The 13,713-nt window shown below is 41.2% G+C and overlaps 1 protein-coding gene across 1 annotated transcript in view; it reads right to left on the bottom strand.

Moving 5' to 3' along the window:
• The window catches only part of LOC106092001 (fez family zinc finger protein erm), a 336,022-nt gene extending 334,493 nt beyond the window's left edge, over positions 1 to 1,529 (bottom strand). Inside the window, exon 1 of the mRNA XM_059367626.1 lies at positions 1,496 to 1,529. The gene's annotated coding sequence lies outside the window, so the exon portion shown is untranslated. The remainder of the gene's footprint in view (positions 1 to 1,495) is intronic.
• Between the last annotated feature and the right edge of the window lie 12,184 nt (positions 1,530 to 13,713).

The following is a 13,713-nucleotide window of genomic DNA, read 5'->3' as shown; positions in this document are numbered from 1 at the left end:
CATGAGGTGTTATGTTATGACTTCCAACAACTGTATTCAGTATGATTCAAATCAGTTCATAATCTGGCATAGTTGCCATATAAACCGATCTTGGGTCTTGACTCCTTGAGCCTCTAGAGGGCGCAATTCTGGTCCGATTTGACTGAAATTTTGCACGTAGTGTTTTGGTATCACTTCCAACAACTGTGTTAAGTATGATTTAAATCGGTTAATAATCTGGTATAGCTGTCATATAAACCGATCTCGGGTCTTGACTTCTTGAGCCGCTAGAAGGCGCAATTCTCATCCGATTTGGCTGACATTTTGCATGAGGTGTTTTTTATGACTTCTAACAATTGGGTTCAGTATGATTTAAATCGGTTCATAATCTGGTATAGCTGTCACAAAAACCCATCTTGGATCTTGACTTCTTGAGCCAATAGAGCACGCAATTCTCATCCGATTTGGCTGAAATTTTGCATGAGATGTTTTGTTATGACTTCCAACGCCTGTGCAAAGTATGGCGCAAATCGGTATATAGCCTGATATAGCTCCCATATAAACCGATTTGGGATCTTGACTTCTTGAGCCTCTAGTGGACGCAATTCTCATCCGATTTGGCAGAAATTTTGTACAACGACTTCTCTCATGATCTTCAACATACGTGTCTAATGTGGTCTGAATCGATCAATAGCTTGATACAGCTCCCATACAAAACCGATCTCCCGATTTTGCTTCTTGAGCCCCTACAATGAGCAAATCTTATCCGAATGAACTGAAATATTCCACAATGACTACAACAATGTTCAGGATTCATTTAGAGTCCAAGTCGGACTACAACTTGATATAGCTCGAAGAGCATTACAGTTCTTATTCAATATTCTTTGATTGCCTAAAAAGAGATATCGTGCATAGAAATCGACAAATGTGGTTCATGGTGGAGGGTATATAAGATTCGGCCCGGCCGAACTTAGTACGCGATTACTTGTTTTTTTTTCCTGATTTTCTCCCACTGTCCGTCATGCCATTTCATTTCTTCTTTCTAAAACACAAATCATTTATCTCTACAGTGATTCCGGATTAAAATCACACACTACACCTCTGAAGAGACAATCTTAAAGAAAATTCGCCTCTGCCTGTTGCAAATTAGTGTAATTTTGCATTTTGCCACAATTTGACCGCTACATTGCCGCTGTTTACTTTGCATTTGTTTCGCTTTCCCGTTTCTTACACAACGATTTTGATGGTTCGTCCCATCCCCCGGTGTAAGCGCTTACCACCGCTATTTGACCATTAGTTAGATTATTTATACACGCCATAAGTTGGTGTAATTTAACAAAGACTCTCGCAACTAATTGCGTTAATTTATAACATTATTACTTAAGCACTCTCGTACCAAGTGTTCGTTCGTTCGTTCGGCCATCTAACGGTATTCCCATCCATCCATCCATCCATCCATTTGGCCTCACAAAAGCTCATCGCCTTGTGGCACTTCATCACCACACAATCAACTCACACTCTCTGTCGCCAATCATGAGCGTGTCGGCTCAAAAGCCCGCGTATCCATGCGTCCGAGAGGTGAACGGTGTGCCACGTACAATCGCCACAAGTTAATGAGTGAGCCATTTTTAAATAGTTTGCCACGACTGCAATTTAAATGGAAAACTTCCGCCACGCCATTATAGTTATGGTGCCTGCAATTGTCAACTGACTTTGACAAATTTCAAATTGATTAGTCCCATCGTCCGGTGTTGGGTTATTTCGGTCATGCGGCCAACTCTATTGGCGAAAACTATTTATTGCATGTTGACACAGTGATTGTGGTGTCACTCACTGGACTAAGATAAGGCAAAATGCATTAAGCGCTAAAAAAAAAAAAAATAAATTTTGAAAAATATATTAAACGCACTGCAGGTGATCTCGAAGAGTCTTTAATCAATCCACAACACAAGAAACTGCGTGATGATCAATTGAACATTCAAGAGTCAATGCCTCAGGCTATATAAATATTCGAAAAAGGGGCACAGGGCACGCCACTGGGGAATATTTTATAGCCACTTCAATGGATCTATATGTTATAGTCTACCCCGGTCCTGACTGAGAAGGATTTTGATCACCATGTTTTAATACCTTAAGGGGTAAGATTCGATTCAGCTATGCAGAAGGACCAAATATGTCACGGTGATGGCCAACGACAGGTCTAAATCTAGGCGTCTGAATGTAGTTTTTGAGTCTAGATTTGGCCTGAGACTAAGATCTGCTTGTTTACGAGGAAGACCAACATGGGCCAATATGTCTTACAATCGGGTTTCCTCAGGAGAATGATTTCGACAAGGTAAAGCACATGAAAGTGATGTTGGTTAGGAAATTGAACTGGAAGCGCCACAACTAGAGCGTACTAAAAAGGCTAGCAGATGTTGTACATTATGAAAACGTGCTGTAGACTCGAAATGACGTCCCAGTCCTAAGATGGCCCACTGGGTATAAAGGAGCATGATTAGGCCAATACTAACTAATGCCTCAGTAGTTAGATGAACGTCGCTGGAGAAAGAGTGCAACATAAAAGCAAGTAAAAAGGCATTAAGTTCGGCCGGGCCGAATCTTATATACCTTCCACCATGGATCGCATTTGTCGAGTTCTTTTCCCGGCATCTCTTCTCAGGCAAAAAACAGGATAAAAGAAAAGATTTGCTCTGCTATAAGAGCGATATCGAGATATGGTCCGGTTCGGAACTCAATTAAATTATGAACTGGAAACCTGTGTAAAATGTCAGCCAATTCGAATAAGAATTGCGCCCTTTGGGGGCTCAAGAAGTAAAATAGAGAGATCGATATATATGGGAGCTGTATCAGGCTATAGACCAATACCGACCATAATAAATAAGTATGTTGATGGTCATGAGAGAATCCGTCATGCCAAATTTCATTTCAATCGGATAAGAATAGCGCCTTCTAGAGGCTCAAGAAGTCAAGACTCAAGATCGGTTTATATGGCAGCTATATCGGGTTATAGACCGACTTGAACCATACTTGACACAGTTGTTGAATATCATAACAAAACACGTCGTGCCAAATTTCATTACAATCGGATAAGAATTGCGCACTTTAAAGGCTCAAGAAGTCAAGACCCAAGATCGGTTTATATGGCAGCTATATAAGGTTATGGACCGATTTAAACCATACTTGGCACAGTGGTTGGATATCGTAAGAAAATACGTGGTGCAAAATTTCATTCCAGTCGGACGAGAATTACGCCCTTTAGAGGCTCATGAAGTCAAGATCCCAGATCGGACGGACAGACGGACGGACAGACCGACGGACAGACCGACGGACAGACCGACGGACAGACGGATGGACAGACGGACGGACGGACGGACAGACGGACGGACAGACGGACGGACGGACAGACGGACGGACAGACGGACGGACGGGCAGACGGACGGACGGACTTTGCTAGATCGACATAAAATGTTGCGACGATCAAGAATATATATACTTTAAGGGGTCTCAGACGAATATTTCGAGGTGTTACAAACTGAATGACGAAATTAGTATACCCCCTCCTACGGTGGAGGGTATAAAAAGGTTTTAAGTTCAGCCGGGCCGAACTTTGGATACCCACCACCTCGGGTATGTAGGCAAACCACTACACGTCAGAATCCGGTGGAAAATTCATAATTTATGCCCCCATAGCAGCTTTATCGAAATACGGTCCAATTTGGAACAAATTCGACACGAATATTTAGTTGTCTAATAAGTACAAGTCATTGTTCAATCTTGCAGAAAAAAACGTTGTTCTTTTTGGTAGCCATATACAAATATAGACCGATATAAACGATATACGATAAGGATGGCGAAAAGTCTTACATAAGTCACTGTGTCAAATTTGATCGAAATCGGATTACAAATGTGCCTTTTATGGGGCCAAGACTTTAAGTTGAGAGATCGGTGTATATGGCAGCTAAATCGAAATCTGAACCGATCTGAGCCAAATTGAAGAAGAATGTCGAAGGCCCCAACACAACTCATAGTCCCAAATTTCGGCGAAATCGGAAAATAAATGCGCCTTTTATGGCCCCAAGATCTTAAATCGAGAGATCAGTCTGTATGGCAGCTATATCGAAATCTAGACCGATCAGGGCCAAATTGTAAAAATTTGTCTAAAAGCCTAACGCAACTCACTGTCTCAAATGTTGGCAAAATCGGATCATAAATGCGCCTTTTATGGGCCTAAGACCTTAAATCGAGAGATCGGTATAGGGGCCGAAGGGCCTCATTTAACTCACTGTCCCAAATTTCAGCGACATCGGACAACAAATGCTCCTTTTATGGGTCCAAAACCATAAATCGAGAGATCAGTCTGTATGGCAGCTATATCCAAATCTAGACCGATCCGGGCCAAATTGCAGAAATTTGTCTAAAAGCCTAACGCAACGCACTTACCCAAATTTTGGGGAAATCGGACAATAAATGCGCCTTTTATGGGGCCAAGACCTTAAATCGAGAGATCGGTCTATATGACAGCTATATCCAAATCTAAACCGATCTGAGCCAAATTGAAGAATGATGTCAAAGGGTCCAACACAACTCACTGTCCCAAATTTTGGCTAAATCGGACAATAAATGCGCCTTTTATGGGGTCACAACCTTAAATAGAGAGATCGGTCTATATGACAGCTAAATCCAAATCTAGACCGATCTGAGACAAATTGAAAAATTTTGCCTAACACAACTCACTGTTCCAAATTTCAGCAAAATATTATAATAAGTGTGGCTTTTATGGGCTTAAATCGGCGGATCGGTCAACATGGGGGCTATATCAAGATATAGTCCGTTATAGCCCATCTTCGAACTTAACCTGCTTATGGACAAAAAAAATAATCTGTACAAAGTTTCAGCTCAATATTTCTATTTTTAAAGACTGTTGCGTGATTTGAATAGACTGACGGACGGACATGTCTAGATGGTCTCAGATTTTTACGCTGATCAAGAATATATATACTTTATAGGGTCGGAAATGGATATATCGATGCGTTGAAAACGGAATGACAAAATGAATATACCCCCATCCTTCGATGGTGGGTATAATAAACCTTTCCTATACCTTGTTGAAACCTTTAAAACCCCTTATTCCTCTTCATGCAGCTCTTTAAATCACTGTAATGTGTCAGCATTGGCGGTTACAACAACATTAGTATTGTTGCATGTTGCAAATCCAGTTAAATGCTGCAACAACTACAACAACCATGATGCATCTATGCCAAGCAACAACATGAGCTGCAAGACCACCACATTTGCAGCGCTAATAATTGGCAAACGGAAGAGGCATCGTCATCACGATGGCCCAGGGAGTTGTGGAACGCAACATTTGTGTATCGCTTTGGTGTTGATAACGGCCCATCATAAAACAACATCAAGGACAAATCAGAGCTCCAACAATAAAACAAGGACATTAAAAGCAACAACAGTTTGCCTGCCCTCGCAGTTGTTATTTGTTGATTACTTTTGCATACGAACATGTGTGCGTGCCCATGCATGTGAGTGGGTGTGTGTTTGAGTGCGAGTGAAATCCTAAGCTTGCTTGGCATTTGTGCCACTCACGACGACAGTGACGACGTCAACAAAGACAACGTTGCCATGCAAGTGAAACTTTTGTTTGTAGTCCTTGCTGTGTGCTGTGCTGTGTATTGGGTGGGGCGCTATCCACCGTTTGCGGGCAGCGTGGTGGGGGGAGAACATGCAACAACCAACATCGTCGCTTATGTGCGATAGTTTGCGTGCTGTTGCCTGGTAAATAAAAGGCAATGTTATTCCCGTGCTTTTATTTGCTTTATAGCTGAAATATAAATAAATTTCGACAAAACACTTTGTCAAGCTGTGATAATAAATCTCTTTTCCGTTCGCTATTCCAACTAAGGACGAACCATGACAGTCAGTGTTGCCAATGTTGGACTTTACTTTTGGAAGATTTCTTTACAGCACTCAGCGGTAAAGAGCTCGATACCTAGTCCATATGTATGAAAGTGTGGAGAAATTGACTGATAGGGCCAACAGGGACTAATATGAAAGCTTTTTGGGGGTAGATAACGAACTTTGACATTAAATTTTTGGGCTAAGTAGACTGGGGACCATACTCCTCAAGAGAACATGCAGGCCTCTCGACCTACAGGCATTTGGGAGTAATGTACGAATTAGAAAATTAAATTTGGAAAAAGTCGCCAAAGCCGCAAACCTAAATCCTCTCAAACGATCGGGACAATACTACTGCTACTAAATTGTCCATGAACGTTCTATCAAGGAACAGGGGATACTTCTCTCATTTCAATGAGTGCAGTCGGATTAAAGTTTAAGCTTTTTGATGTTCAGCCGCAACGGCGGCTCGCATAGCAACGCCGCTTGGTAGAGAATTTTAAACATGTCAGAGGCCACCGTAGCGCAGAGGTTAGCATGTCCGCCTATGATGCTGAACGCCTGGGTTCAAATTCTGGCGAGATCTTCAGAAAAAATTGTCAGCGGTGGTTTTTCCCTCCTAATACTGGCAACATTTGTGAGGCACTATGCCATGTTAAACTTCTCTCCACCGGGACAATACGAGATTCAAATTATACAAAGTTGGAATAATACATATATGAATAATCGGTCCAAATCTGGACCGATTTGGACCAAGTTGCAGATAAAAGTTGAAGAGCCTAAAACAACTCACTGTCCCAAATTTCGGCGAAATCGGACAATAAATGCGCTTTTTATGGCACAAAACCTCAAATCGAGAGATCGGTCTATATGGGAGCTATATACAAATCTCGACCGATCTGGGCTAAATTGAACAATGATGTCGAAAGTCTTAAAACAACTCACCGTCTCAAATTTCGGCGAAATAGGACAATAAATGCGCATTTTATGGACTTAAAACCTTAAATCGAGGGATGGGTCTATATGGCAGCTATATCCAAATCTAGTCCGATCTGTACCATATTGCAGAAGCATGTTAAGGGGCTTAGCACGACTCACTGTCCCCAATTTCGGCGACATCGGAAAATAAATGCGCCTTTTATGGGCCCAAAATCTTAAATCGAGAGATCGGTCTATATGGCAGTTATATCCAAATCTGGACCTATCTGAGCCAAATTGACGAAGGATGTCGAAGGGCCTCAACTCAACTCAACTTCCAAATTTCACGGAAAATCGGATAATAAATGTGGCTTTTATGGGCCTAAGACCCTAAATCGGCGGATCAGTCTATATATCAGCTATATCCAAATCTGGACCGATCTGTGCCATATTGCAGAAGTATGTCAAGAGGCTTAACCTAACCACTGACATCGGATAATAAAAGCGTCTTTATGGCCCAAAACCTTAAATCGAAAAATCGGTCTATATATGGCGCTATATCCAAATCTGAACCGATCAGAGGCAAATTAAATAGGGATATCGAAGGGCCTAACACAACCTACTGTCTCAAATTTCATAGAAATCGGACGAAAAATACGCCCCAAAACCTAAAACCAAGAGAACGGTCTATATAGCAGCTATATCCAAATCTCGACCGATCTCAAATTAACGAAGGATGTCGAAGGGCCAAAAACAACTCACTGTCCCAAATTTCAGCGAAATCGGATAATAAATGTGGCTTTTATGGGCCTAAGATCCTAAATCGGCGGATCGGTCTATATGGGGGCTTTATCATGATATAGTCCGCTATAGCTTATCTTCGAATTTAACCTGCTTATGGACATAAAAAATCTGTGCAAAGTTTCTGCTCAATGTCTCTATCGATCTGGGATCTTGACTTCTTGAGCCTCTAGAGGGTGCAATTCTTATCTGATTTGTCTGAAATTGTGCACGAGATTTTTTGCTATAGTTCCTAACAACTGTGCCAATTATGGTTCCAATCGGTCCATAACCTGACATAGCTGTCATATAAACCGATCTGGGGTCTTGACTTCTTGAGCCTCTAGATGGCCCAATCCCCTACCGATTTGGCTGAAATTTTGCATGCGGTGTTTGTTTATGACGTTTACCTGAGCCAAGTACGGTGTAAATGGGTCCATAACCTGATATAGCTGCCATATAAACCGATCTGGGATCTTGAATTCTTGAGCCTCTAGAGGGCGCAATTCCTATCCGATTTGGCTGAAGTTTTGAATGAAGTTAATAGTGAGTTTTGTTATGACTTCTAATAACAGTGCCAAATATGGTTCAAATCGGTCCATAACCTGTTATAGCTGCCATATAAACCGATCTGGGATTTTGACGTCTTAAGCCTCAAGAGGGCGTAATTATAATGCGATTTGGCTGAAATTTTGTACAATGACTTCAATATACGTGTCAAATATGGTCTGAATCGGTCTTCAGCCTGAGACAGCTCCCCTATAAACAGATTTCCCTATTTTACCTTTTGAGTCCCTAAAAGGCCCAATTCTTATTCGATTTCGCTGAAATTTTTCGCATAGACTTTTACTGTGGCCTCCAACACTCAATTCAATCAGCATAACTTTTTTTTTTTTCTTTTATCCTTTTTTTGCCTAAGAAGAGATGACGGGAAAAGAACTCGACAATGGTGGAGGGTATATAAGATTCGGCCCGGCCGAACTTAGCATGCTCTTACTTGTTTTGTCTGTGAAGGTGATTGAGGTGTCAAATCGAGAGATCGATTTGTATAGGCCCTTAATCACCGTTTATAAAAGACCTTAGTCTTCGTGCAAAAAATCTGATACGAATTGTGCTTTTTAGAGGGTCAAGAAGTCTAATCGGGAGACCAGTTGATATGGCAGCTATATTTAATCGACTGATTTGGCTCATTTATAGCCCTTACCAACCAGCATTAAGTATTTATGCGTAATTTCAACCACCCAGCGTTATTCCCTTAAAAAATTGCTTGCTTTCAACACACGGACGGACATGACTAGATCGACCTTAAATGTCATGACGATTAAGAACATATACACTTTATGGAGTCGTAGACAAATATTCCGGAGTGTTACAAACGGAGTGGTGAAATTAGTATGCCTCCATCCTATGGTGAAAAAGTTCCCGCTTGCTTACGTTCCGTCATTTAACACAAGGGCCCAAAATATTTTCGAAAATTTCATTTCGTACCAGAATTTCCCTACTAACAAAATCAAGGTGGCAACAATGTTATGCACTGTATGTCTGTATTCAACTGTTGGAGTATATTAAACTTTACGTGTTTGTAGTGGATGTGGAATACCCTTCTCCGATCCTCAGTGGAGGACAAGGTAGAATGTCTAACAGCACCATTTGGATGGATTGCCAACGGCACAACATTAAAGGCACCAGCAACTGCATGGATAAGGTGTTAGTGCTCCAAAAGGTTAAAAAGGCCTTAAACCCATATTTCGAACAGTGCCACTGCATGAAGTGAAAACTTTTTAAAATACTTTGTTTGAACACAAACAGGTGTGACAGTGATGAGTCCTGCCTGCCTCCTTCCGCGTCGCCATTGACATTTCTCCCACTCATTCATTGCGGTAGTCCCCGGGGTCCTGGGCTAAGAAGTGAGATTTACGTTAAAGCTTGTGATACTCATTTGCTGCTAAGTTGTAGCTGGTAACTTGTTGATGTCACACCGTTTAATGTTAAGCCATAAATACCCTTAAATCTTCTTCTTCTGCTACTTCTGCTTCTTCTACTGCTATTGCCATTGCTGCCACTGTTTCATTCTAATGGTTTTAAAGGAGTGTTGCCTGTCTTTGGGCCAGTGTTTGACACGGGGTGGGTGGCGTTGGGCTGTCCTGCCACTTTAGAGACTCTGCAACTCACTCTCTCGGCTTTGTTTAAAATAATTTACTTGTGTTATTTATTGTAATTTTCATTTCCGTTCCTTATGGAAGCCGTCCATCCAGCCCCATCCAGACCATGCGACCAACCAACCACCTGCTGAGTTAAATATATAGTCAAATGTCATATATCCAAAAAAAAAACGCAAAGAATTCTTCACCCAAAAGCCATTTCAGTTTGTATCCCATAGCTTCCTCCTTCCTCCCTTGTGACATGGGGACACAACATACCCAACTATGCCATTTGGTAGATGGTAACCAAAATCTATTTAGTTCTTGGGCTATAAAACCATGTGCACAGTGGGATACTTCAGTTGCGAGTTGCTTCATGAGGCCAAGAGTTTATAAGCCTGATGTGGTCTATTGAGAAACGTTTTTGTTTGTCATTGAGCATGACTATGTTTGCTTACAGGATTTGGCTAACTTCTTTGAGGTCTAGAATTTGTATCCTGCTGCGTTTCCTGGGAATATCTCAAGTTGTGGATGAAAAGAGTTTCTATGAGTACCCAGGTATCATCGGGTTTCTTAAAGCTTTGAAATAAGCTCTGTTTTCCAATGGTAAGTGAGCCATCATTGAGCTTAAAACTTAAATCGGACTGCACTCATTGATATGTGAGAAGTTTGCCCCTGTTCCTTAGTGGAGTGTTTATGGGCAAAATTTGCATTTTCAAGTGTTAATTATACAGAGTTTTGTAGTAGTCTTGGGCATTCGTTAAACCTTTTCAAAGATTTAAGATTCACAACTGACATAGCGTCAATAAAATTAAAATGGCACACAGTTTGGTCCAAATCGTACCTTACCTCCGCCATGATCGCGGTAGAGTTGACGAATTGATGGCATTATGTATTGCTCTCTAGAATTTTAATGGGAGAATCGGTTAAGATGCGAGCTAAATCAGTTTGTGGAACTTTTGGCAAAAAAATAAAAAAAAAAACAAGTAAAGGCGAGCTAAGATCGGGCGGGCCGAATCTAATAAACCCCCCACCATGGATCGCATTTGTCGAGATCTTTTTCCGATGACTCTTTTTAGGCAAACACAGGAAGAAAGAAAATAATTGCTATACTATTGGAGCTATATCAAGTTGGAATGATGGATACCATAATAGAAGTCATTGTATAAAATTTCATCCAAATCGAGTAAGAATTGCGGCCTTTAGGGACTCAAAAAGTAAAATAGGGAGATTGTTTTATAGGGGATCAGTATTAGGCTTCAGACCAATTCATGCCGTACTCGACATGTATGTTAAAGGTCATGAGAGAAGCCGTGGTACAAAATTTCAGCTAAATCGGATAATAATAGCGCCCTCTAGTGGCTCAAGAAGTCAGGACCCCAGATCGGTTTATATGGCAGCTATATCTGATTATGGACCGATGTGAACCATTCTTTATACAGTTGTTGGAAGTCATAACAAAACACGTCATGCAAAATTTCAGCGAAATCGAATAGGATTTGCGCTCTCTAAAGGCTTAAGAAGTCAAGACCCCAGATCGGTTTATATGGCAGCTATATCGGGTTCTGGACCGATTTGAATTATTTTTAGCACAGTTATTGAAAGTCACAACAAAACACCTCATGCAAAATTTCAGCCAAATCGGATAATAATTGCGTCCTCTAGTGGCTCAAGAAGTCAAGACCCCAAATAGGTTTATATGACAGCTATATGAGGTTATGGACCGATTTCAACCATACTCAACACAGTTGTTGGAAGTCATAACAAAACACGTCGTGCAAAATTTCAGCCACATCGGATGAGAATTACGCACTCTAGGCGCTCAAGAAGTCAAGACCCCAGACCGGTTTATATGGCAGCTATATCAGGTTATGGACCGATTTGAATTATTCTTAACACAGTTGTTGGAAGTCATAACAAAACACGTCGTGCAAAATTTCAGCCAAATCGGATAAGAATTACGCACTCTAGACGCTCAAGAAGTCAAGACCCCAAATAGGTTTATATGACAGCTATATGAGGTTATGGACCGATTTCAACCATACTCAACACAGTTGTTGGAAGTCATAATAAAACATCTTGTGCATAGATTCAGCCAAATCGGATAAGAATTGTGCCCTCTAGCGGCTCAAGAAGTGAAGATCCCAGATCGGTTTATATGGCAGCTATATCAGATTATGAACCGATTTGAATTATTCTTAACACAGTTGTTGGAAGTCAAAACAAAACACGTCGTGCAAAATTTCAGCCAAATAGGATGAGAATTGTGCACTCTAGACGCTCAAGAAGTCAAGACCCCAAATAGGTTTATATGACAGCTATATGAGGTTATGGACCGATTTTAACCATACTCAACACAGTTGTAGGAAGTCATAATAAAACATCTTGTGCATAGTTTCAGCCAAATCGGATAAGAATTGTGCCCTCTAGCGGCTCAAGAAGTCAAGATCCCAGATAGATTTATATGGCAGCTATATCAAAACGTGGACCGATATAGCCTTAGAATCTTCTCTCAAGTACCATTTATTTAAACCCCATATTGCCATTGCTTTAAGGGGAGTTAATGGGATGAGGCGTCCTCAAACATTTGGCCCCAAAATTTTTACTCTTTGGGGGGGGGTGTTTTGGGAAAGAGGCGGTGCCCCAAAATACATGGTCCCACATTTGGATATCAGATTCGTATTGTACTCCCAAATACCTTTATTTGAGCTCCATATTACAATGATCAGTAGATAATTGTTGTTTGTGGGGTTTTTTTTGGGGAGAGGGCAGATTCCAATATCTTTCATTTAAGGCCCACATTGACGTGGTTGGTATATCTGCCCGATTTAGGGGTGTTTTGGGAAGTGGGGTGGTCCCCCAAACACTTAGCCTTAAAAATCTCTCGAATGCCATTTATTTCAACCCCATATTGTTATTGGCCTCAAAACTGGATATCAAATTCGATTTCTAATCTCATTTAAACCCCTTTTTACAAAAGTCAGCAAATGTGTCCGGTTTAGAGTATGGGCCCTAAAAACTATCAATATCGAGATCCAATCTATTTAAGACCCAAATTTTCCATGGTGAGCAAATACGTCCTATTTTGGGCGTTGTTATGGGGGGTGGGACGTCCCCTAGAAAGTGTGTTTTGGGAGATGGGCGGCCACTCAGTGAGTTGGCCTTGAAAATGTATATCGGATTCGTGTTCTACTCTAAAAACCCTCTTATTTGAGCCTCATACTGCAATGGTCAGCAAATACTTCCTATATGGGTGGTGTTATGGGGTGGGGGTGGCCCCATACACACTTTCACCCGAATATTGATATCAGATGCGTGCTTTACTCCCAAAGACTATTCATTTCAGCCACATATTGCTATTGAAGTAAATTTGTCCTCTTTTGGGGTTGTTTTTGGAAAGGGCAGTTGGTCCCACATTTGGATATCAGATTCGTATTCTACACTTAAATGACTTTTATTTGAGCCCCATATTGCCATGATCAGTAAATAAGTCCTGTTTGGGGGGTGTTTTGCGGAAGGGGTGCACTCCCAGAAACTTGCTCCCACATTTGGTTATAAAATTCGTATTCTACTCGCAAATACCTCTCATTTGAGTCCCATATTGCCAAGGTCGACAAATATGTCCGATTTAGGGGTGTTTTGGGGGTTGGGGTGGTCCCCCCAACACTTAGTCCGAAAATTGGATAGCAGATACGTTTTCTACTCTTAAATACCTTTCATTTGAGTCCCATATTGTCATGATTGGTCTATATATATATTTGGAAAGTTTTGGAGGTGGGGCTGCCCCCCTAGGTACCCCATCCGAAACTTGGATACCAAATTTTTATTTTTTTTAAGTTACCTTAAGAGAGCACACAAAATTTTGATTAAAACGCACCACCCTTCACCGAGATCTGGCGTTTTTGAAAATAAGGGTTAGGGGGAGAGTCCGCCCCCCTTCAGATATCAAAAAATATAGTACCCTATTTTCACAAACCACGGGATC

This window comes from Stomoxys calcitrans, chromosome 1 (genome assembly GCF_963082655.1).
Source record: "Stomoxys calcitrans chromosome 1, idStoCalc2.1, whole genome shotgun sequence".
In the NCBI taxonomy this organism is placed as follows: Eukaryota; Metazoa; Arthropoda; class Insecta; order Diptera; family Muscidae; genus Stomoxys; species Stomoxys calcitrans.
The sequence above is the reverse complement of the archived record's forward strand: the minus strand, read 5'-3'. Positions and strand labels throughout refer to the sequence as shown.